This window comes from Saimiri boliviensis, chromosome 15 (assembly GCF_048565385.1).
Source record: "Saimiri boliviensis isolate mSaiBol1 chromosome 15, mSaiBol1.pri, whole genome shotgun sequence".
Lineage (NCBI taxonomy): Eukaryota > Metazoa > Chordata > Mammalia > Primates > Cebidae > Saimiri > Saimiri boliviensis.
The window spans coordinates 54,655,137-54,681,714 of record NC_133463.1 but is presented as its reverse complement, the minus strand read 5'-3'; the positions used below and the strand labels follow the sequence as shown (position 1 = coordinate 54,681,714).

Here is a 26,578-nt window from a genome sequence, read left to right as displayed (position 1 = left end):
CTAAAATCAGACATCTAGAGCTACCAATCATCCTGGTTTGCCTGGGACTGTCCCAGTTTTAGCACTGAAAGTCCTGCTTCCCAGGAAACCCCTCAGTCCTGAGCAAACTGGGAAAGTTGGTCACCCTGAGTCCAGTTAGTTTGCAACTTACAGATAGTGTGACTGCTCCTCACAGTCTTACTAATAGCATGACTCACTTAGTATCAGTGTGACTCAGCATCTCTCAGTGACTTACTTAGAATCTATGAGCTTTAGTTTCTTCTTCTGCAAAATGAGGATACTAGTGCTTATTCACAACCAGTCAAAGGAGATCAGAAGTACTTTTTGGTATTGCAGTTCTATTTCTGCATAGATGCAGAGGCTTGCCTCACAGTCAACTCTGAGCACAATAGCACCTAAGACAAGAATGCAGAGAAATGACTGAGTAACCTACCTTTAGTATGGAGTCAGTAGGATTGTAGTACTTGGGTCCTAGCACTGATGGCAGCCTTTCTGCACCCTAGTAAGTTTTGGGGGTTTTGTTTGTTTGTTTTTGTAGTGATGGGGTCTCACCATGTTGCTCAGGCTGATCTTGAATTCCTGCGCTCAAGCAATCCTCCTGCCTCAGCCTCCTGAGTAGCTGGGACTACAGGTGTACATCGTGGCACCAGCTCACCTTGGTAAGTTAGGAGTGACTTGGGCAATGCAAAAATAGCCTAGCTGCCCAAGAACTTTTAGGAACAAAGGAAAAGTAGGAGTTTGTAAAAAGAGTATGTTAATTATAATTTTGCACACATGCCCTGAAATGTCAGTGACAAATACGCAAGCTATTCAGCTTGTTTTGTCTTATAAACAGAACAAAAATGGTGGATAAGTTTACTAAATGTAGCCTGTCAAGTGTAAACAAATTGACATTATTCTGAGAGCAATATTATAGACAATTTACATTTTATTGCTTTTACATTGTCTCTCTCCTGTTGGAGGTAGTTTTTTGCCCCGCTTGGACTCATAGAGCTGGCTATATTTACTTGAATAGCTGCACTTTCAGATTCATATGTTCCAATTAAGTTAATGGCCCTTGTTTTTGTTATTGATATAAGGTCATGACTAAGCTACTTCATGCTTGTATTTTTGCTTCTTACCACAAGTGTTTCTAGACAAAGACCATAAAAAAAATGATTTTTGAAAAATCCAGCTTTTAAAGGTGATATCATTTAGTCAAAGTCTAATAATACTCCTTCAAGAAGAATGTTCTCTCAAGGTTGCTGTGCCCCAACTTTTAAAAAGCATGCTTTGGGAGGACTTTTTAAGTATAATGTCAGAAGACGCGGTGGCATAGATTCATGAATTACCAGAGGTAAAATGAAAGCCAAAAACAAACACATTGTCAGGGATGACGTACGGGAGGATTCAGTGAAGAAGAAAAGTAAATTTTACCAACTACTACGAAGGCCAAGAGATTTTTCAGAGCAATGATGCACAAGTCTTAAGAAATGAATTGTGATCTTTAAACTGTACTTGAGGCAAGAAATAAAATGAATAGAAATAAAATTTTAACATGACTGGGAGAACATGAAATTTAGGAAAACATAAAACTTCATAACCAAAAAACTTCCCAACCATAATACTTAAAGAAAAGAAAATAATGTTTTGCTCCCCATTCTATGTGTACCAAGCACTGAACTGGCTGCTCTCCTCGCATATATTTTGGAAATAGGTACTGGAATCCATATTCAATCTGAAAAGAATAAGAAACTTATTCAAGGTTACATAGCATTAAATAACTGCTGGGCTTTGAACTCAAGTCTGTCTGTTTCCAAAGTATATATATAGTTCAAATCAATTAAGATAAGCGCTTTCCAAAAATTGATTTGCGTAAGATTTCTCTTTTTCAGGACTTAAAAATCATGATTTCCCTTGACTTCTTTGTTAACTTCTAGACCAAGTTTCTGCCAAGGTCTCTTAGGCCTATCCTCAAACTGTGAACATTCTTTCATAGCTGACAAACATAATTTTCTGAAAGGTTATAGGCCACAGTAGAATGGGACATCAGATCTTTGCCAATTAGACAGTAAGTATCAATTTTGAGAAGAGTCAGCTAGGTTTGCATACCTCCTCTCCTAGCAGTGGGACCTAAGCAAGTCATTTACTCTCTCTAAGCTTCAGATTCCTCATCTAAAAAATGAGGATAATAATAGTATATGTCTCTAGATGTGTTTAAAGATGAAATTAAGTGGTATTAAAGCAATTAACAAAGCACTTAGTGAAGAGAAGGGTTTTATCTGAATCACTACATGCAGTCATTTGCAGGGATCCAGAAGTTTGGTCATTTTCAAAGTAATCTACACATATCCTACATTGAAACAGAAATCCCTAGGATTCTTTAGGGTTGATTTAATGTCCCAGGAGTTATGAGTACCTACTGAGGCTGCTTTGGCTTCACACAACCCAGTCAATGCCTATAGGAAATAAGATAAAGATCGCTTTATACTGAGACTTGGGCACTTGTTTGGGCTAATTATACCCACCTTAGTGCACTGAGCCAGAACAATCCAACAGCTGGCAAAGAAAGAAAGTACTGCCATTCATCTTCCATCTGTCTGTGACTGGGCCTCACCAGTCAGCCTTGCCCTTGCCAATCCCTCAGTATTTAAGGATCAGAGTCATGCCATTTACCTTAATATGCATCTTGAAGAATGTGCAATAATTTATCCAGGCACTATTCTAAGGATTGGGGATGGAGAGGCAAATAAAACAAACAAGGGCCATTCTCCTAAGCAGCTCCCATTCACAGTAGAGATACACACAATAAAAAATATGATTTTTCAACAGCAAAAGAAGTTATGAGATAAATGGAATGGAACGTTGGAATAGAGAGTGATTAGAGGGTCTAGAGTCATCTTAGAAGGCATCTCTGAGGGGTAACATCTGAGCTGGGACTTAAAATACTTTAGAAAGTAAGTGGTGATATAAGAAGTAAGGGAGGCAGTCATTAAAAGATCATATTACATAAAAGTCATGACACAAGGCCTGGAAGTGGCTTAGAGATATTTATAAGATTGTAAGATAAATGCATTTTTAACATAGTCATAAGAAAACCTCTTGCATCATAAGTGGAAGATTAACCATAAAGATGTGTCCACTTCTAAAGTGTTTTGTTCAAACACAGCATCCTGCCTGTCTGCTTATATTTCCTTCCCTCCCTGTTAAAGACCAAGATACTGGCCGGGCGCGGTGGCTCAAGCTTGTAATCCCAGCACTTTGGGAGGCCGAGGCGGGTGGATCACGAGGTCGAGAGATCGAGACTATCCTGGTCAACATGGTGAAACCCCGTCTCTACTAAAAATACAAAAAATGAGCTGGGCATGGTGGCACGTGCCTGTCCCAGCTACTCAGGAGGCTGAGGCAGGAGAATTGCCTGAACCCAGGAGGCGGAGGTTGCGGTGAGCCGAGATCGCGCCATTGCACTCCAGCCTGGGTAACAAGAGCGAAACTCCGTCTCAAAAAAAAAAAAAAAAAAAAAAAAAAAAAAAGACCAAGATACTATCTTTAAGTGAAAAAGACTTTTACCTCTTTTTTTTTTTTTTTTTTTTTTGTGGAGTTTCACTATTCTTGTTGCCCACGCTGGAGTGCAATGGTGAAATCTCGGCTCACTGCAACCTCCGCCTCCCAGGTTCAAGCAATTCTCCTGCCTCAGCCTCCTTAGTAGTCGGGATTACAGGTGCCAACCACCATGGCTGGCTCATTTTTGTATTTTTAGTAGAGACAGGGTTTTGTCATGTTGGCCAGTCTGGTTTCGAACTCATGACCTCAACTGATCTGCCCGCCTCAGCCTCCCAAAGTGCTGGGATTACAGGCATGAGCCACCATGCCTGGCTGACTTTTACCTCTTTAAGCCTCTGCATCCTCATCTGTCAAGTGGAAATAACGATGCTTCAGAATTGTTTTATGACTTGCAGTGAAGACTAAAAGAGACGATACACACAAAACCATCTACAGAGCATAGCTTCCAATCCACTTGAAAAAAAATGGCCAATCTGTGTGACTTTGCCTAGATGTGAGACAGACTCAGAGTGAAGCTTTTTAATGTATCTGTGTGGGACTTTTTTCATAAAAGTTTAAATATGTGAGATCTTTGCACTAAATAAAATATAAGAACCATAGGACCAAGTAAGAAAAAGCAAAACAGGCCAGGCGCAGTGGCTCATGCCTGTAATCTCGGCACTTTGGGAGTTTGAAGAGGGCAGATCACTTGAGGCCAGGAGTTCGAGACCAGCCTGGCCAACACAGCAAAACTCCATCTCTACTAAACATACAAAAAATTAGCCGAGTGTGGTGGTGCACACCGGTAATCCCAGCTACTCGGGAGGCTGAGGCATGAGAATAGCTTGAACCCAGGAGGCAGAGGTTGCAGTGAGTCCAGATCGCACCACTGTACTCCAGCCTGGGTGACAGAGTGAGACTCTGCCTCAAAACAAAACAAAAAAAGCAAAACAGATGAGTATTAGAAGATGAGGAAGGAGTGGGAGAGTAAAAACAGTGACATCCAGCTTCCAGAGGAATGAATGCAAGCCCCAAAGGATCTTGATGCTGCCTTGTCATCAGGAAAAGTACCATGTTCCTGAGTCACAGAGTCCCATAGGCCTTGTTCCTGAAAGGCACATCGAGGGACCTTACTAGAAAAACTAACAGGCCTGAATTCATGTTTTTCCACACACAGCATTACTTTCCATCTCCTTTGGATTCAAGTCGATTTGGATGTTTTGTGAGCAAAACATTACAGTAGAGAATTAAAGTGTTTATTTTTTCATTCATTCCACAAACATGCACAGATGTCCCCCTTTTATGTACCATATATCTATCATTCAGGGCCCTGTAGCTGGGAGAGTTGGGAGGTCCCCTTCACTCCTACTCCCATGTCAGGGCAGTGCTTCTAGGTGTGAATTCCTGATGGAATGAAATCAATTTATATAATGCTTGTGCACAAGTTCTTAAAATAGAATATTAAGCCATTGCTGTAAAGCTAATAGTGGATTAGCATATTCCCTTTGGAGTGTGGAAAAGGGAGTAGGAGGCATGGTTAATTCCCAGCTTCCCAGAGAGGTTTGAGAAAACTAGTCAGTTATCTAACAACTTAACATTTTTCAATGCTGTTTAACATTCAACAACTGAAAGTGGAAGTTGGCCCTGGCTACTACTTATTAAAACTCACAGAGCACTGTCGAAAAGATTTATGGTTTTAGCATCATTAAAATATGCATTTTCAGAAAAGATAAAAATCAAATGGCAAGAAACAGATGCTATTTGGAACTTAGCAAATACTTGGTATCATCTATAATTCAGATTACAAAACCTTTAAAAATATGGAGCACATCAAAAATAAAACATCCACTCACTAGCAAAATCAACATAGTATATAGCATTTCATCATTATGCATTACAAATAACCCAGCTTTCCTTCTAATGGTCCTTGTGTCTGCATTTTAAATGGTTGTATTCTCAACCTGAGCCAGAGCATTATTTCCCCAAACTACTCTTTGAGAAATCTCAGTTTCCCATAATTGCCACTTGTTTTGGTGAAACAAATCTAAACTCAGGTAACTACTTAAAAATATATCTGTTTAGGGAGAGAAGGGTGTCTCATGTGTAAAACATGTAACAGAAAGATTTATTCCGGGCTTTCTAGGCATGAATGAGGGCATCATTTACACAAACACATAACAGGTAACTTTAGAAACTTCATTTATAACTAAGTCACCTTTATAGAACTTAAAAACAAAAACTAGGATTCTATGCAGCAAGCACAACATTAGATTTAGTATGCATTTCACTTGGTCTTTAGGGAGGAGTAATTATCGTTATCCCCATGTTACATGAAATGACAAAACTGAAACTGAATGGTTATGTAAATTTCCCAAGGTCATTTAGTCAGAATCCAAAAACATGTCTGTCTGGCTCCAAAATCTATGTATGTTGTACAATATCCTGCTACTGTTATTGTCCATGGCTCCTGTTCAATGACCCCATAAAATGAGACAATGGCAAAAAATAAATAAAATAAAATCATACTTGATTTTCTACATAGTTTGTCTAGCACTGAAGAATTGGAAGGAACTCTAGAAATAATTAGATTAAACATGTGATCTCAGACAAATCTATGTCATTTACCTGTAGTGCTCAGAGGTAATAGTAATGCTACTGAAAATTGCAAGCTGGTATCCTTTTTGCTACGTAGTGTATCATTTTTAGTTTTGGAAGGAGTGAGGTGATATTTTTTGCTCACAATTCTTTTATCTTAATGATAAACAGAAACCACATTCAGTCCTCAGATTTGCTATTTAGATTTTTAACCATTTAGAGAAGTCTTCAACAGTATTACGCTTAGCTTTGGATTTTAACAATTTCAGGAACCCAGCTAAATTCATCAGGAATCTTTTGATTGCAAGTGACAGAAATATAATCAAACTGACATAAGCAAATACAATTTAAATGGCTCACATGACTAGTCCAGAGGAGTGTGGTTTTAGGCACTACTTGGATCTAAATAAGCTCTTCTCATTATGTTGGCAAGATGACCACCACCACTTCCTGGTTTGTGTTCTACCAGCTTAATGACCATAACAGCCTCTTTCCTAACAGTTCCAACAAAAGTCTTGAGGTTGAATTTCATTAGATCAGTTCCCTGTTAAACCAAGTGCCATGACTAGCAAGTGAAAATGTTGACTGGCAAGCTTGGGTCATCTTCTCATTACATGGACTCAGAGTTGGGGATGAGGGTGGGGACCCAAAGGAAAACTGAGATACCATTTCCCAGAGCAAGAAAAATGGATTCTGAGCAGGTAAAAATAGCTGGTATCCACCCTGCATAGTTCTTATTTTCATTGTTATGTCTTTTTTTGTTTGCTGTTAACATAACAAATCTAGAAATTCATAAAGTACTTTCCTGAGAAGTACTTTCTTATTCTCAGGACATTAAGGATCAACTCTGCTCAAGAAAAACTTGGTACATAACATACACCTTCGTGCAATAAATGCCCAGTTCTAAACACTGACATTGGCAAGTTCTGAATTTCCCTACATCTATGGCCCCCTAAGGGATAGGCTCAACCACTTCCACCTGAGGACCAAACAAGACAATTGGGCAAAAGGGTTTCCAGGAGTATGGGCTCAATGCTCTGAAATTTAGCATCGGCATTTGTTAACTTAGGTATGCTTGATTGGAGAGCTTTTTGAGACTTTATGAAAACAGATGAATGGGCAAGTCTTTTTGAGACTTTATGAAAACAGAACTAGGACTAAGTACTAGAAAGAGAGGAGGACTTGAAGGATATTCTAGAAGAGGTAATCCAGCAAATAGCTCCAACATCAAGGCACTGCAGGCACTACTGTTACTTGTCAGGGAATGACAGCCTCAAGGATTCCTATAGTTTTTTTTTTTAACCAGCCACCCAGCAGAGGACTTTGGTAGGAGGTTCAGGGAAAGATGACAAAGTTTTAGATATAGTTCTAGTTTTAGTGAGACAACTACTCGGAACACAAGGTAAATATGGCATACTGGAGTCTGAGTATACAACTGTCAACTCATTTTACACTATACACTTACAAATGTACGCTTTGTCACAGAAAAATTCAGCAGTCTTAGAAATGCTAGGCTGCATGTGTATGACAACAAACACTGTATATATTGTATGTGCTATGCACTAAGTCAACTCCTTGACATGCCATGCAGATAAAGAAATCAAGATCCATGGGATTTAACAGCTTTCTCCAGGTCAAAAAGTAGTAGGCAGCGGAGCCAGACTTTGAAGGCAGGTCTGTCTGCCTTAGAAAGGCTGACCTTCTCCCAGGAATCCATGGCTCCCTGCTGCTTCCCATAGGTTACTGGGACTGAGTCTTTGCTACTTTCCAATAAATGTCCCAGATGCCAACCTCCTCCCTCCTATTTTCCCGAGTCTCCAAATATGCTTTGCTCCTGAATTCCTCCTTACTTGGCCCAGCTTTGGGTCTTCCTGCTACCACTATAACAGTTCTACACCCGGTGACTACAACTATTCTATTGAATAAGCCTCCTCATTCCATGGTTTGGCTCTGTGTCTCCACCCAAAATCTCATGTTGAATTGTAATCTTCAGTGTTGTAGGTGGGGCCTGGTGGGCAGTGATGGGATTATGGAGGTGGTTTCTAATAGCTTAGTACCATCCCCTAGTGCTGTCTCATGATACAGTTCTCACAAGATCTGGCTATTCAAAAGTGTGTGGTACTTTCACCTGGCACACTCTCTTCTGTTCCACCATGTGAAGATGTGCCTGCTTCCCCTTTGCCTTCCACCATGATTGTAAATTTCCTGAGGCCTCCCCAGCCATGTTTCCTGTACAGCTTGTGGAATTGTGAGTCAATTAAAACCTCTTTTCTTTGTAAATTACCCAGTCTCAGGTAGTTCCTGATAGCAATGCAAGAATGGACTAATATAATAACATATCACCTGGACCAGTTGGTGGTTTTTTGTTGTTGTTGTTTTGTTTGTTTGTTTTTCTAAAATTAGCTGGGCTTGTTCTCTTGCTCACTCCTACCTACATGAGCTTTCCAGACTCTAGTATCTGCCAGTCTATCCTGTTTTTCTGAAGTTAATGAAATTGACCTTTTTCAGGTTCCAGGATAATCACTGTAATCTTCCTTTGGTTTAATGAATATATTTGTCAACGGAAAGAAAAACATCTTTAGGCATTCTTCTATTAAAAATCTTCAACTTTAGGCTCTTGATTCAAAAACTCTAATAAGTAGAGTATAAAAAGATGAGATTGTGGCCTAGGTAATTTAAAAGTGTATCCTATTATTGAGAAACTCACCAAGGGATGAGAATTTCTGCAGCTACCTGGCGAGTAACCTGTCAATAGAAATAAATCTTACATATACATGGACTTTAACCTCTCAGTCCTGTTTCTGGTACTTTATGGAAACAAAAACTTCAGAACCCAGAAGTATATAGACAAGTATGTTTGTTACAGCACTGAGAAAGTTGGCAAAACTTACAACAACCTGCGTAGGAGAGAACTTGAATGCATCATGGTACACTCAAGCTGAGAATGCAGCTTTTTAAAAGAATTAGCTAGATCAATAACTATTAAGCTGCAGGAAAGTCTTGTCCTTTAGGCTAGCTTGATGTTCTAAATACCTTGTAAACACCTACTGATGAATGAGCCATGGACCATCCTTCTGTCTTCCTTAGCCAATCTTACCCTGACCTGGCTCTACCACTCTAAATTCCTGGCTCATACCCTCACCTTGAACCTATTTTTGGCCTTTGGCCTTTGCTATTAGGGTACCCTAGTATTAAACTCTCACTATTCTCCAAAGGATTCTAAATGTAGTCCTCAAAGTAGTGAGTCACATCTGTATATACTGAGCTACAGGGAAGTCTAGAATGTTGCAAGGAATTATATTATAGGATGTCATTTTGGAAAAACAAACAGTGGCCAAGGATATAGATACAGCTGTAGATAGATAGACAGATGATCGATAGATAGGTATTTTTAAGAATTTGCAGAAAGTTACAAAAAAATTTTTTCACCAGAGTGTTTTTCTTGATAACCTCAGATGTTAAGGATGGAAATAGAGACATGGTGAGGGTATGTTACTATGATTTTGTAAAAAATTTAATAATCTTTGATTTATTTCAACAGTTATCACATATAATTAATAGGATAATTTTGGAGGAGGAATTCAATAAGAAATTTTAAAGGAAAATTAAGTTCAATAAACATAACCATAAGGAAAAGGGAGCATAATGAAAAACATTCCCTTTACAACTTCAGGGACACCTGTCACCTCTGTGAATGCCACCTTTTTCCTATCTCCTAGGAAAACAACTTAAGAATACAATAGGAATGGTGCTCTCTGGAATTACATAACACAGCAGCCCAATATTAGCATTCGAGGTAAAAGCAACAGCAAGGAAGCACCTCAAATGAGAGACTGACAAAATATGAATTAGAGAATAGATTTGCTCTCATTTGCATTGGAAAAAAAAACTTCACAAACTTCAGCACTTTATTATGAACAACAAATTGCATGAGATACACCTAAATGTGACTGCACACACACCCAGTTGATTGCAACACACCAAGATATTCTGACTTCATAACAGAGAGTATTATGGCAAGTGGAAAGGTTCTAAGCAGAATTCTAAACACGATGATTAGAAATGAAGTAACATAATTTGATTCATATTTTAGAAAGTCCCCTTGAACAATAGCAGAGAGAACAATATCTACCCTGCCCCAGTTCCAGCCTGGGATTCCAGTCACCATGCACACACCCACTGACCAACAGACACAAACCATGGACCATCCTTGTAGGTTCCTCACCTACTCTCATCCTAACCTAACTCTATTCAACTCAAAATTCTTCATTCATCCCCCAGTTAAGAACCTGTTAACAGAAAAACCAAACTCTGTAAAATACTTTAAAGAGGTTTATCCTCAGCCAATACGAGTGACTGTGGCCCAGGGGAAACAAAAACTCAAGAAGCCGTGAGTTGGTAATCCTGAGCTGGTCAGATTACAGTTTGGTTTCCTATAGTTTAGGGAGGCAGTAGTTACAGGCAGAGACATAAGTCAGTACACAAAAGGTGTACATTGGTTTGTCCCAAAAAAGTAGGTTATCTAGAAGCAGGGGCTTACTGGTTTTATATAGATGGATTGAAATTTTTTAATTTGCAGTTGATTAGAGTAAGGCTCTGTCTAAAACTTGGAGTCAGCAGAAAGGAATGTTTAAGTTAAGGTAAGTGTGCCATGTCAGTGTCAGACACAATATACTGGGTCCAAGTGACCTGTTTGTTAACAGCCTGCAAGTGTACTTTATTAGGTCTTGCTTATAATTTGGTATCTTATTGCCACAAAGAGTCTGTTTTGTCAGTCTTACAATCTCTGTTTTTAACATTAATGTTGGTCAGCTGTGACTAAACTCCAAGAGAGAGGGAATATAATGAGGCACATCTGACTTCTTTTCCCCCGTCATGGCCAGGAACTCTGTTTCAGGTTTCTCTGCAGGTGCCCTCGCCTAAGCAGGGTCTGTTCAGTTGGCAGAGGGCTTAGGGTTTTATTTGGAGTTTACAAACCTATCTTTGGCCCTTTAGCCTTTGATATTTGAATCCTCCAATGTTTAACTCTCCATGTTCTCCAATGGACTCTGATTTCAACGTGTCCATTGACTTCCTCCACTCACAGAACACCTTAAACAGGAGAGTCTATGCTGGTCTTGCCTTCTCATACTCAATACCCACTGCTGGCCTTGATGGAAATCCATGTCAGGCTAGTCCCAGATGCTCCCTAAGGAAATGATTGGAGATGATGAGTCAGGGGTAGTGGGAACTAGAGACAAAAAAACTGGTGAGAGCAAAATCACAATTATTCAAGCCAGAGGCAATGGGGAATAAACTAAACTCGAAAATATTACACTATACAAATAAAGTGCTGAATTGACAATGACTAATTCTAAGAGATGAATTATGAAAAGTTTACTAAACTTACTAACTTAAGCAAATATATCCACACACATATACGCACGTGCACACATACAAACACACACACATACACATACACATATAGTACATACTATAAATTGAACCTTTGATATTAACTTTAATTCTCCCATACCTGGGAACTTATCGAAACCAAACTTTCAGCCATACATGCTTTTAAAAGATGATTCTGAAATGTTTTATTTTGTTTGCCTCCATTACAAGAAACAATTTCTTTTTTTAGGACTTTTGCAGTCATTGCAGAAAATTCTTTCACTGCATACAGTTGTTCAAAGTTCAAATCCTAAGCACAGTATCTCAGGGTTCATAAAGCAACCTCAGTGTGTTTTATAGGGTCATATTTTTTCAGTTCAAATTGTACCTTAAAAGGTATCATAACATGACGGGTGTTGTACCTAATGGCAATAAAGACACCAGTACCTTACTTGCAGCCCGCTTCATGCTTTTATGCAATCCTCTTGGTCCCTGTTTACATTTATGGTATTTGCTTGGTTCCTGTATGCATTTCAGTTTATTATCTCTCATATTATTTTCATAGCTATATCTATATATCATTTTATCTGCTACTACTCAGATCCGCATAATACAGGATTTACAGTGCTTTCATTCTCCCCCAATATTCATTTGCCAAAGTTTCTATTGCTGCTGGCTGCTATTACTGCTGCTGCCTGTACCTAGGAATCTTTCTCCCACCTCCTGCCCCCTGTTTTCTCCCTCTGTCTCCATTTCCCCTCCCTTATTCCCTCCTACACCTTATCCAAGGATTATACATTCAGACTATTACCTGAAAAGTGACCTCCACAGTACCAAAGTCATGATACTAGCTTACTTGCTGGATTAGACTATTAGGCACCAGCCTGGGTCCTGGCCAGCCAACTCCTGGAGGTATACCAGTTAGTAGTTTCATGGCCTTCCATCAAAAAGCCTGAATACAGCTATATTTTTAAAGGCTAATTTGTTACATCATTTGAGAAATCTTTCATGCTGCTCAGTTAGATTGTAAATCAGGTGACTCTACAGCATTAGACACATTTCTAATCAAGCATCTAATCACATCATGTTACAAACAAACCATCAGCATCACGAATTGTTTATATTTCTTATCTTCAAACATAATCTATTTTTTTTAATTTCCAGTGTTTTACATCTCTCTACTTAGGAAAAGAAAATATAGTAGCACTAATAACATTTTTAATTTTGGTAAGGGTGGGATAGATACTGTTCACTATGGCAATTGTCGTACTCTCCCTGTTATGGGCTGAATGTTTGTGCCTCCCCCAAATTCATACCTTGAAGCCTTCACCCCTAATATGATGGTATTTGGAGGTGAGGCATTTGGGAAATAATTAGGTTTAGATTGTCATGAGGGTAGAACTCAATCGATGGGGTTAATGCTCATATAAGAAGAGGTAGACAGATATCTCTCTCTTTCCGCCTCTTTCTCTCCCATGTGTACACACAAAGGCCATGTGATCAAACAGCAAGAAGGCAGCAGTCTGCAGCCAGAACTGTGAGAAATAAACATCTATTACTTAAGCCACCCAGTCTATGGTATTTTGTTATAGCAGCTCCAGCTGACTAAGACACCCGGTAATAAATTTAATAATTTAAAAAATCAAAATTAATAAATGAGTTGCACACCTGATGACTAGTCATCAGCACATTAACTTCCCTGTATGCAGAACCAGCCATGTTGTCTTATTCACTGGTGACTCTGAAATGGTCTGCATTAAAACGACCATCTGCTCTGCTTGATTTGTTAAGCGGAATTAAAAGAAGAAACAGTAAGTTTATAGTTAGTACAACTTCAACTTATGTAACAGAAGGTAAATGATCTTTCATTTAGAGGAACTGAACAGAATATTCTCCAAGGATGTAACTTAAATGAATGCTTGTTTTGTGACAATTTAGGTGGATTTTTCATTTGGATGGTTTTATCTCCAATGGACTTAATGAAAGCTGAATATTCACACTTGTCTGACTTGAACATTGAATTGTTGCATTTTATCACTCTTCCATGCTTCATCTGTGATAAGAAGCAACAAATATTATATAACGATTTCAAGGCCAGCTAGGCTATTCAATGATTATTTTTGCTTTCTGTTCTGTGTAGACTATTGAAGGCATCTTGTTTAATGTAGAGTTTCCTGCTGATTATGGTATTAGAGATTCTCTGATGATTTTATGGGAGAAGTAAGGCTGTGCTCAATATTTAACATGAATGGACATCCTTCTGCAAGCTCTTTAAATGAATTGTCAGTAGTCATTTTGGCAGAAGTAGAACTTAAAAGCATTAGAAGCTAATTGGAAACACCTAGTTGAACCAAACAATAAAGAGCTCTCAGAATCAAAACAGCATTGGACAAGACGTGCTATCATTCACAATGCATTCTTCCATGAGTACTGAGAAATTCCTAGTTGCTTTATGTTTGTACACATATATATTCAGGATTAATAGAGTTTATTTCTTGGCTACTTATGATTTTTTCAGAGCTTTAAAAATTATGTCCTTTTCCATTTTATGGATAATTCCCTATCACTGCCTGCAAGGGTAATCAAATTATTTTTATCACTTCTTCCAGGTCATTAAAAATGATATCCAATGTAAGTAGCCTCATAATAATAATCCTACTAGCATTTTCCTTAGATAACCTCTTCCTCTCTCAATTCACAACAGGACCAGTTTTCATTATGTTTTATGTGCCCTTGCTCCCCCTCCAATCCATTCTCCACACAAGAGTTCAGAGCAATCTTTCTAAAACATGTCATTCCTCAGCTTAAATCCCTTTATTACCCTTCCATTATACTTAAGAGAAAGTCCAAAATCTTTCAACCTTATGAAGGGCAATCCATGAGCTTGTCCCTACATAACTTTCCAGCCTTATCTTGTGCAAGTTGCTTTTTCATCTGCTGGGTTAGTGCATTGGCTACCTTTTAGCTTTGCAAACATGACAAAGTCCACTTTACCTGAGGGCCCTCACACATACCCAGGGAACAGGGACTGTATCCCAAAACTTAAGCTTCATTAGCTTCGTGTAATTTCCTTCTCTTCCCTCTGAACTTCTTTATAACATGTAACAACACATGGGCGATGATTTTCTGCCTCCCTAGTTTGACTGTGAGCTCCATAAGTGCAAATCTGGTTTGCCATGTTTACCACTATATTCTCCTCTACAGATCATAAGTACTTCAAGAATATTTATGGAATGAACAAATAACTCGGTGAGTAAACAAGTTTTTGTCATAATAAGCTTACCTCTGAATCATTTAGCATTTACTTACAGATTCAAAAGAAAAAAATGCTTTGATAGTAATAATGACAAAACTTTGACTTCAGAAAACCATAGCTCTTTTCCTTTTTGGTCATCTCAGTAAAAAAAGCAAAAAAGACAGACAATATATAAAGAATAACTTTGTGCCATAGAAGCAGGATGGTGCTTATTTCCATTATGTTTGCAAGTTTCAAGTTTGGGGTATATTCTAAGCAGACAGTCTAGTTCTTTCAATTATCTGCCTCCATATATGGTAGGTTTCATTTGATCATCTTTCATTTCTCATCAGATTATGAAAGACAAAATGTTTGTACAGTTGTTTGGCATAAACATTCTACTGAGTATAACAAAATTATATCCAGCGATAAGCCACTGAACATTTAATGACAGTTAGGTATTGAAGGAAAATAAGTATGTGCTATAGTATTTGCCTGTTCCTGTGGTGTAAATACTACCAACATTGGGCCAGATGTGGTGGCCCATGCCTGTAATCTCAGCGCTTTGGCAGGCTGAGGCAGGTGGATCGCTTGAGGTCAGGAGTTTGAGACCAGCCTGATCAACATGGTGAAACCCTGTCTTTAGAAAAAATGCAAAAATTAGCCAGACATGGTGGCACAGGCCTGTAATCCCAGCTACTCAGGAGGCTAAAGCAGGAAAATCGCTGGAACCCAGGAGACAGGTGTTGCAGTGAGTGGAGACTGTGCCACTGTACTCCAGCCTGGGAGACAGAGTGAGACTCAATCTAAAAAAAAAAATAAATAAATAGAAATAAATAAATAAATACTACTAACATGGCCAATTTCAAGCTAATCATGTTTAATAACTGGCTTCCAAATCCTAAACATTTAACAATTGGCTTTCACAAAACTATATGAGCATCTCTAACATACCACTGGCTACATAATTTCACCAAAATATTTTTGTGTTTTTTACATACATACATATATACACAGTTGTATAGCATATAGAATAAGTTACTAATAGTAAAATTCACCTTCAAAATATATGCTCTGTGTACTATAATATGGAAGAAAAAAATTGTAGTTATGAAGAATGTATTCCTTCAGTTTACTGTGATGAAGTTTATTTTGTAAATATTTGATTTCTTCATCTTATTTCCATTTAAAGTCTGACCCAAAGCTATTTCATGGCTTAAATCCCATCTGTTCCACTTTATTCTAAACTTTTAAGTAGTAAGATTTCAAGTATTAAAGACCACAATAATATTTTCCTCCTAGTTACTAAAAACAATAGTAGCTTACCATTCTCCAATTTCCTCTCACTTACTGTCTGCCATAATTCATGAATTATGGAGCATATATGAGTATTTACTATAAGCCACTTACTGGGCTGATAGACTCAGGGGATTCAACAGACACAAGCCCTAGCTTCAAGGAGCTCCCAGCCTGGTAAGGAGATGGACAAGGACAATTCCAGACAGAAAGTCCTAGGACAGATAGGTAACCACCCAGGGCCTAAAGAATACACAGAATGTGTGTACAACTCAGCCAGCACTGACAAAGCCAACATTAAAGTTTGAACTTGAAGAATGAGTAGGAATTGGCCATGGAAAGAAGGAGAGAGAAAGGCATTCCAGAGAGATGGAAGAGCAAGTTCAAAATTATGCCCGGGGAGGTAGAGCTGTGATTGAAACAATCAAAGCACAGAGTGTAAGAAGGGGTGGGAGGAGTCCTGAGGCTGCAGAGACAGATGATGGAGGAGCTTTGGGGGGTCACAAAGATGCTCTTGTGTTATGCTGAGGAAATTGGGCTTTATATCAGACAATGCATTAGAAGCATTTAAGGCAAGTTGGTGAATGATAGGATTGCTGCTTTAGAAAAAGTATTCAGACACTGGACTAAAGTTGGGTGAGACGGAAGTAAGAGACCACCTGTTGAGCAGTGATCTCAGTACAGTAATCAACTCTCCTTCCATCACTGTTTTCCCCTGAGTTCTGTATTCATCTTAATTCTCTGCAATTACCAAGTGACATCTTTTTATATTGAAACAAAAATGGTTCCACTCTGTTGTTTCCTTTGGCCTGTAAATCTCTCTCTTAAGTCCACTGTCTCTAAAAATAGTACTCAACATGAGTCAGCATTTTGCATCATAAACTTAACAGAGAAAAAAGGCATAGACTTAACAAAGCAAAAGGATTAAATGCTCAGAGCAAGTGTAAGTTTAATCAAGGGAGTGTCATGTCTACTGTGGTTATCTGTTGCTACATCACAAACCACCCCAAATTTAGTGGCATAAAATTAGCAATTGTCATTATTATCTCTTCACAATTCAGAGGGTTGACTAGATTCATCTACATGGTTCCAGTCTCTATTGCTATTAAATTCAAAGGTGGATTGGTGTGGTGGCATCTCAAAGCCCCTTTACTCACATGTCTGGTGCTTGTTGCTGGTTATTGGTTGGGACTTCAGTGGGGGCTGTCTATTAGGCCTTGTTATGTGGTCTGGGCTTCCTCAGAGCAGTGCTGGGTTTCAAGGTCAGTGTCCCAAAAACAAAATGCCTTTTCTACCCTAAACTGGTTATTCACATATAGTCACTTCTGTTTTACAAGTGAGTCACTATGTCCATTCACAAAGGGAAGAGATTTAGAGTCCACCTCTTGATGGAAGAAGGGTCAACGAACTTTCAGATGTCTTTTAAAAAGCCATCACAATCACTTTCAAGTTTTTGACCAATACAAGAAATATCCATTTTTATTTGGCACACCAGGCAGGAAGTGACAAAATATAACAATAACCAACAATATCCGGAATACACTGAAAGGGAGTAAAACCTCCTATATATGGTCTCTGATAAACATTCAGGTCTTAAGAAACTGGACTGAAAAATAAACATGGAGGCCAAAGCTGAGACCAGGTGATCAGAGTGCGTTCAAAAAGTCAACCATCTCAAGGGCAGTAAGAAAAGAATCCAAGTCTGTTGCCTTCATATTCTGGGATAAAGACGAATTCAATTTCCTAAGTGAGATAGATCTGAAGACTGCTAGCAGAATCATTTTACTCTGAGGTATATACATATGTATGGGAAGTTGTAAATCATTGTCATTATAAACTATGGGTTGAATAATTACCAAAAAATAATTTACACTTTCAAAAGATGATAAAGAACACCTCTAGCTATTATGTGCATTGCCACCTGGATCCTAAAGTAGACAAAACTAGGTAAGAAGCTTTCCTGACAAAATTTTCTCTTAACAAGATTTATTTCTGTCCTGATGTGATACACTTTACACATCTACTGTGTAAGATGAAAAATATTTGAAATTCACACAGCTTAAGTAGGTTAGACCAATGTAATTTACAATACCTACAACACTCAACAGTTATTTTTTAAAATTCTGAATAGAAGAGAGAAAAGAAGAACACACTAGTTGTAAACACTGAGAGAAAAGCTGAAGGGAGGCTGTTCCTTCTACCTGGTTTTAACAGAACTATTGGGACATAAGAAGAAAGCATTTTTATTCTCACTCCTTTATAGGTTGCCTAATTTCTCAGTCTATTCTTCAGCAGGACTACTTGGGTTAACATAATAGAACCAAAGGATAATCCCTAGATTTAGCAATATTTTGAACCCCTATATTTATTACCTAGTAATGATCATTTTGACAGATAGTTCACAACTTTAAAGCTCATAAGAATCAACTATGGAACTTATAAAAAATTGATATTTTGGGGTATCATCAAGAGACTTTGATTCAGCAGCATGTTTGGGATGAACTGTAAAATTCATTGGAGTATTCTGGGTATATCAATCACTGTTCTAGGCAGAAAGGGTACAACTGTGAAGAAGACAAAGTCTCTGCCCTCAGGGAGCTGACACTCTAGACAGTGAGGCAGACCACAAATAAATAAATGTATTGTTTCAGGCAGTGAGGCTGTAAAAGAAAAATAAGCATTCTAATTAGGCAGAGAGTACTGGATGCTACTGTTTTACCTAATTTATTTATTATTGTCATTATTATTAATATTTTTTAGATAATCTCACTGTGTCACCCAGGTAGAGTACAATGGCACTATCATGGCTCACTGCAGCCTCAACCTTCCAGGCTCAAGCAATCCTCCCACCTCACCTTCCTGAGTAGCCTGAACTATAGGCATGTGCCACCATACCTGGCTGCATTTTTTTTTTGAGAGATGGGGTCTCACTATGTTGTCCAGGCTGTTCTCAATCTCCTAGGCTCAAGTGATCCTCTTGGCTTGGCCTCCCCCATAGTGCTGGGATTATACGAATAAGCCACAATCCCTGGCCTGTTTTACTTATTTTAAATGGAATTATCTTTATTGCTTATTATAAATATAACATATTTAAAGGAAAAAAGCAAAATACCATATGTGTAAAATAGAAAGAAGAAGTCCCTTGACAGAGAAAAATGACTAATTTTTTCCCATTTTCCTGTGCTACTTCTTAAGAAGAAAATGATGCAAAACATGTTGAACATAATAATGCAGAGATCTTAAGATTCATTTGTTCATTAAACCATTGTTTATTGAACACTTACTATGTTCCAACCACTGTTTTAGGAGGTGGAAACAAAGCAGGGAAGAAGACAAAGACCCTGTTGTCTTTAGGGGTAGAAATGCAAACCTTAAATAAACAACTAATATAATTTCAAGAAAAGATAGGCAGGTATATTAGTCTGTTTTCACACTGCTATACCTGAGACTGGGTAATTTATAAAGAAAAGAGGCTTAACTGGCTCATGGTTCCACAGGCTGCATAGTAAGCCTAGCAGCTTCTGCTTCTGGGGAAGCCTCAGGAAACTTACAATCATGGCAGAAGGTGAAGGGGAAGCAGGCACATCTTACATGGCTGGAGCAGGAGGAAGGAGGCAGTGCCACACACTTTTATTCAACCAGAACTCATGAGAATTCTATCATGAGAATAGCACAACAGGGACAATCCACCCCCATGATCCAATCACCTCCCACCAGGCCCCACCTCCAACATTCAGGATTACAATTCAACATGAGATTTGGGTGGGGACACAGATCCAAACCATATCAGCAGGGATGGAATAATATTCAAGTTTGGTTGAAGGGGTGGTAGGACCATAATGGAATAAAGAGTGAAAATATTTCTTGGCAAATAAAAGGAAAGGAATTTTATATCAGAAACAGGATAGAAACAGCAAAGAACAAGCAGAGATAGAAAATCTTAAAGTGAAGGGATAGAACCAAGTTTATGTCAGATGGCCTCAGCTTTCTCACTTCAGTAGAAAGCCTTATCCTAAGGAGCTGCTAGAAACCAGAAAGAAGCCTGGAAATCCTGGGGTGAAAGAAAGCTTTTGAATGACTGTAGTGGAAAAGCAGAGTGAGGGTCAACAAGATAGGAATTAAGAGATTGCTGAAGAGCAGAAAAGCTCCAGAAAGCATCTCCATTTTGGAAAACTTGGTCCAGGCTTCTGTCATCTGTCTTCTGAACCACTCCTATCACATTTCCTCACTCCACTATCCACACTGCAGCCTGATCAGTGTGCCTTGTCCTGGGTCTTTTTTCACCCATCAGGTTCAAGATTCATGACCTTCAATTCCAGGAAAAATTTAAAAATCATTTCATTAATAGTTGCCTCACCTCTGTTTTAAAATCTTTTTTTACTATGAAACATACTATAAATTAAAAACCATACATTTTATTAAATGTCATATTTTTATAAAGTCACAATCTCTGTAACCATCACTTAGGTTAAGAACTAGAACACTATCAAGATGCTAGAAGCCTGGGGAAACTAACTTAGGCAAGACAGTCAGAGAAGGCCTCTCTGAGAGCAAACAGTGGATGAAAGACCTGAATTAAACTTGGAAGATCTGAGAGGAATGGCATTCCCAATAGAAAGACCAGTTAAGGGTGAAGAGTCTCTGAATTTGGAAAAATCTTGACATGTTCCAGGAACAGCAAGAAGGCCCATAAAGATAGCACAAGGTGAATGAGAAATGTGGTTGAAGGTGACACCGGACAGAGGCTCAGAGCAGCTCACAGGGAAACACAGACAATTGTAAGGAGTTAGAATTGTATTTTGAGTATGATGAAAACTACCGAAAGATTTTTAGTAGTAGCTTATGTGATCTGATATAATTTTGAAATTATCATTCTGGTTATTATATGGAAAATTAATAAGAGGGCTATCAGGAGCAGGGAGACCATCCTGGAGGTGAAAAGTTACTAGATCTTAAATGTTGTAAAATATAAATTTGCTGATAGATTGGCTGTTGGGTGTGTGAAAAAAAAAGAAAAATGTCAAGGATAACTCTCAGGTTTCAGACATGAGCAATTAAAGGCATAGTGGTGCCATTGGCTGAATTGGGGTGCCCTATGGAAGGAGCATATTTTTCAAAAGCCATGGATACAGGAGTTAAGTTTGAAATGCATATTAGATATTCAAATTGATATGCTGAGGAGGCAATTGCATATGAAAGATTGCCATTCATGGGGAAAGATTGGGGGACTCAATAGTGTAAAAGTTCACCTAGGAAGTAAGACTAGATTATGAAAGCAGAGAAACTAGCCCTTCAGTCCTTCAAAACTTACAGATAAGAAAACGGGGAAATCAAGGAAAAATAAGCCACTGGAGTAGGAAAAAAATCCAAGTCAGTGTGCTGTCTCTGAAGACAAGAGAATTTTCCAAGAATCAGAAAGTGATCAACTGGTCAAAAGGCTGCTGGGAAATTGAGAACTGACCATTAAGTTTGGCAAAACTGAGGTTGTTAGTAACCTAGTAATCTGAAAAAGATCAGTTTCTTAGAGTAGTGTCAACAGAAGCCTGATTAAAGTTGACTGGAACAAGAAAGCAAAGTGAGAGACCAGTATTGAGAGTTTTTTTCAAGAGGTTTTGCTAAAAGGGAAGAAGAGATATGGGCAATAGCTACATGAGAATAAAGCGTCTAGAGAGTTTTAAAACTGGGAATGATACAGTATGTTTGTGTACTGAAGGGAATGATCCAATAGAGACAATTCAGTGATGCAGGAGATGGGAGAGGGCTTGAAGGGAGGGTACTTGTGACACAAAGTCCTGGATAAATTAGGGGTGATAGGACTGAGTACACAAGTGAAAGAATTGCCTTACATTGAAAGAAGGCTAGTTTATCTATGGTAGCAAGAGGAAAAGTACAGGAATATGGATTGTTCATGTGCACCCAAGGTGATTCTAATGTGGCTGGACCCCTAATTACCCCTGAAGAAAGGCTTGTTTAATTAAACATTTCTTATACAAGGAAGGGGAATAGATTCATTTAGGTGCCAACAAAAAATATGAAGAGAAAAAATGACTCTGTAAAGATCTGGTCCACTTTCATGTAAACTGGGCTGTCAACATCACCCCTAAAATGGAGATGAAGTGAAGAATTGCAAAGGGGTATTGTGGGACATTGCTAGTATCATTCAAATTTTAGAGAGAGTACCCTCCAGCTGTCTGCCCCCTGCCACTTCCTACCAAATTCCTTCCCAATTGCTCTAGCCAGTGATGCTTAACATTCTTTGGGCCACTGACTGAATTGAAGATCTAATAAAAATTTGTGCTTGCTTCCTAGAAAAATGTTCACATTCTCTAGAGCTCTTTTGGTTGCACACCATGAGAACCATCTTTGGCTTCCACAAACAAAAACAATTTATGGAAGCAAATGGGAGATGGGATAGTTAATTTTATGTGTCAACTTTTTTATACCATGGTACCCAAATATTTGGGGCAGAGGAGAGAGAGAGACAGAGAAGGCAAAGGTGAAGGCAAAGGACAAGGAGAAGGAGAGAACTTGCCAGCAGACTGCTTGCAGACTTGGATTGCAGCATCAACTCTCTTGGGTCTCCAGCCTGCTGACCTATCCTGCAGATTTTAGACTTGCCAGACTCCACCCACAATCATGTGAGTCACTTCCTTAAAATCCATCTCTTTTTCTGGAGAACCCTGACTCATACAGAGAAGTTCACAAATACAAAGAAGAGGCTGACAGATTGACTGGGAAAAGTAAGAATTAAGTAATGTAATTCTAAAGAGTTTTGGTCATAGGATGCTCAGATCACCTCTGCTAGAATGAATAAACTCCAACTGATTTCATTCTTGTATCGCTTGATTCATTATTTAAATTTCAAATTTCAAATGGTGGCTTTTCAACTAGCTTAACATGGGTCATATACATAGAACCAGGCTACTAAAGCACAGGCACCTTTGTGAATAGCTTTCCAGGGTGTATTCAATAAGGAAGAAGCTATGCTACCAAAGAAAACCAGGATGATGCTATTACTAAAATAACACAGAATTCAGCATACTAGAGTACCAAAAATATTTCAACTACATGTAAACATAAAATTTTACATATAATTTTGGAAGAATCACAGACTCTTTCTCTGTGTACAGCCTATATACATATATATCTTCTGGGATTCTTGAGCCCTGCTCACCATCAGGTGAAGAATCCCTTGTCTAAACATAAGTACTGTGTATTCTTGGTTCTTACCTCACTGAATGATCAGGTTACTGAGTTATTCTGGAAAATGGAGAAAGTGGTGGTTTCTTCTCACTGTTTCCTCCCACCTCCAGTCTCAGAAGGTTGGGTTCACATCCTCTTGAAGGAGAAAGATGGCATTAAACTGTTGGCAGGACTTTACTGTAGCCCCTTATGATACAGGAGAAGAGGTCTGAAACAAAAGAATATAGATCTGAATTATATTTCTGTCAACCAAGAGACCTTCAGCTTGAGAACCTCTTTAAGCTTCAAGTCCTTGCCCTTAAATTTCCCTTCTTGCCTCAGTAGATATTGTGAGGTTCATGTCATTACCTCAGAATACATTTTGTAAACTATAAATTTATAAACAAGTTTCAGATGCAATCCCTATATCTATGTAGATCTATAGATTGAGAGGAAGGAAGGAAGGAAGGAGGGAAAGAAGGAAGGGAGGGAGGTAGGGAGGGAAGGAAAGGGAGAAAAGGAAGGGAAAGAGGGAGAAAAGGAGGAAGGGAGGTAGGGAAGAAGATGAGAGATGATAGATAGACAGTACTTCAGTGTTTGTCAAGCCTGGTTAATAACAGAAACATCTGCTAATCTTTTAAAAATGCAGATTCTCAGAGTTCCACCTAGACTTACTAAATCAAAATCTCCAGGGGTGAAGATATAGATATCTTCATGCATACATGTCAAGTTTCCCACATTATTCTTTAATTTTCTAGATTTGAGATCCCCATTACATTTCAAAGCACAATTATTACAGTGACCCATTGTGTGTTGATTATTTTGATAAAAGCCAGTATTACTACTTGCAAGACTACCTAGACCTTGTATTAAAAAATATCATAACTTATTTCACACGTATAACCAATCCAACAGCCCCAATGGGGAAATGCCAGTATAGCAATAACTGGCTTAGAACAAATTCTGCTCTCATTTATATGCTCAGAATCATTAGAGTAAGATTTTACAGCTCATGATCATTTTAAGCATCATCAATTTATGAGTATGGTTATTTCCACAGTTTCAAAACTTTGCAGAGAAATCTATAGCTTCCTGCAGCCCTTTAATATGGAGATGATGTAATATATTCTTGGTTGGGTGAAAAGAGAAAAATTAAGGAGAATGTAAAATACAAAATAATGGTACCAGCCTTTGTGGTAACAACATTTTTTTCATCTTCTGATATGTCTTTATCATTGAGGTATGAGGATTACTTTCTTCAATTTTTCCTTAGAGGAGAAAGAAATTTCACAAATATTTAAAAATGAAGGCAGCAGTGACCTTCCATAAATACCTTTCATTTCCTCAATCTTCTCCGGTTTCAGATTTGCATTGTTTTACACCAGATCTTAATAATGTCTTCATGCCACATCACATTTCTAAAAAAATGTTAACTCTTGTTACATAAGCCATAGATAAGCATGACAGAGGTCCTGTCATCTCTCTTGTAGTGAGTACTATGTTTCCTTGCTGAGGGTGATGTTGTTTTTAGTTCTGTTTTCCTGAGAGAATAAAAACAGCATGTTTCAGCTGAGTGCTGTGTCAAAGCCTTCCAGTTTGGCTATCTACAGATGGGAGCACCAATTCCTTCCTTGCTAGCATCTACTACACAGAAGGACCATCTTAAAGATGCCAAAGTGAAGTTAGGAATACTCTTAAGTCTGGGTGTTGATCTTTGAATGAATCTATAAAGATATTTAGCATTTTAACATTCTAAACAAAACTAATTAAAAATGTAAATTAACAAGTGAAAATACCTTCTTGCATAATTAGAGTATCCCTCCTTAGAGTTTTAGGTGCAAATGACAGCCCCCAGTGCACTGCCGCATGAAACACTGGAGCCCCCATCACAGGTTAGAAAGAGTTCATTCAACCTCTCCTCCTCCTAGGTCTACCTCTCCTCCCCCCAGGTCCACCTCTCTTGACTATTTAAAAAGCCCCCAGACTGTTTTCTGGAGTCCAAAACTCCAGTCAATCTACTGTCCAATCCCATCTGAGCCAGAATTCACAGAAGCTCCCTTAAGATGGGTGGAAGCTCAGCAGTAATGAAGGCTGGACTTCTTCAGAAGTTAATATTGTGCAGCTTTTGGCCAAGTACAGTGGCTCATGTGTGTAATCCTAACACGTTGGGAGGACAAGGCAGGCGGATTGCCTGAGCTCAGGAGTTTGAGACCAGCCAGGACAACATGGCAAAATCCTGTCTCCATTAAAAATTAAAAAGAAAAAAAATTTTTTTTAATGGAGAGATCCAAGATGGCTGATTACTAGCAGCTCAGGATTGCAGCTCCCAGTGAAAGCACAGAGAACAAGAGGACGCCAGACTTTCAGATGAATGTTTGTTGCTCACGGACCAGGAGATTCCCAGCAAAGGAGCCCCACAGGTCACCAGCACGACTCTTGTGGCCGGCGCGGCGGTTTTGCTGGCACCCCATCGCGGGGGTTCTTGGTGCAGAGTAAACCGGACTGGATCCCGTTTTGGTCGACATTTGGAGCTCCGGGAAGGCAGAGTCGCCTATTCAGCTGATTAAAAAAGGTACTCAAGAAGGAAGCCAGACCGGAGATTCTCAGGCAGAAAAGCACCACGAATCTTAATGCCGTTTTGGCCCGTGCAGTGGCATGCTCAGATTCCGGCACTGGGAATCAACAAGTTGGACGTCCACTCAGAAACTTAATTTGAAAGTCAGTAATTACAAAGACGACAGGTGGATAAATTTACAATAATGGGAAGAAACCAGCGTAAAAAGGCTGAGAATACCCAAAATCAGAATGCCTCTCCCTCTACAGGGGATCACAGTTCCTCATCAACGAGGGAAAAAGGCCTAATGGGGAACGAGTGTGTTCCATTAACAGAAGCAGGCTTCAGAAGGTGGATAGTAAGAAACTTCTGTGAGTTAAAAGAACATGTTCTAGCCCAAAGTAAAGAAACTAAGAACCTTGAAAAAAGGTTTGACTAAATCCTAACGAGAATAGACAATCTAGAGAGGAATATAAGTGAATTAATGGAACTGAAGAATACAATACGAGAACTCCCCAAAGGATTCACAGGTTTTAACAGTCGAATTGATCAAGCAGAAGAAAGGATATCAGAGGTCGAAGACCAACTTAATGAAATGAAACGAGAAGACAAGATTAGAGAAGAAAGAGCAAAAAGGAATGAGCAAAGTCTCCAAGAAATATGAATGGAACTATGTGAAAAGACCTAATTTACATTGATAGGTGTACCTGAATGTCAAGAAGAGAATGAATCCAAGCTGGAAAATATTCTTCAGGATATTATTCAGGAAAACTTTTCTAACCCAGTAAGGCAGGAAAATACTCAACTTCAGGTAATACAGA

At 38.7% G+C, this 26,578-nt stretch overlaps 1 long non-coding RNA gene across 5 annotated transcripts in view; it reads right to left on the bottom strand.

The window, feature by feature from the left end:
* LOC141581474 (uncharacterized) overlaps positions 1-26,578 on the bottom strand; it is a 323,356-nt gene that overhangs the window by 246,328 nt on the left and 50,450 nt on the right. For 2 of the 5 annotated variants that reach the window (XR_012514128.1, XR_012514127.1), the window contains 3 exons: positions 24,537-24,744; positions 23,252-23,432; positions 11,693-15,531 (listed from right to left, as the gene is read on the bottom strand). This is a non-coding gene — a long non-coding RNA (uncharacterized LOC141581474). Of the gene's footprint in view, positions 1-11,692; positions 15,532-23,251; positions 23,433-24,536; positions 24,745-26,578 lie in introns of those variants that run through there. The other 3 variants (XR_012514131.1, XR_012514130.1, XR_012514129.1) reach the window with 2 other exon arrangements.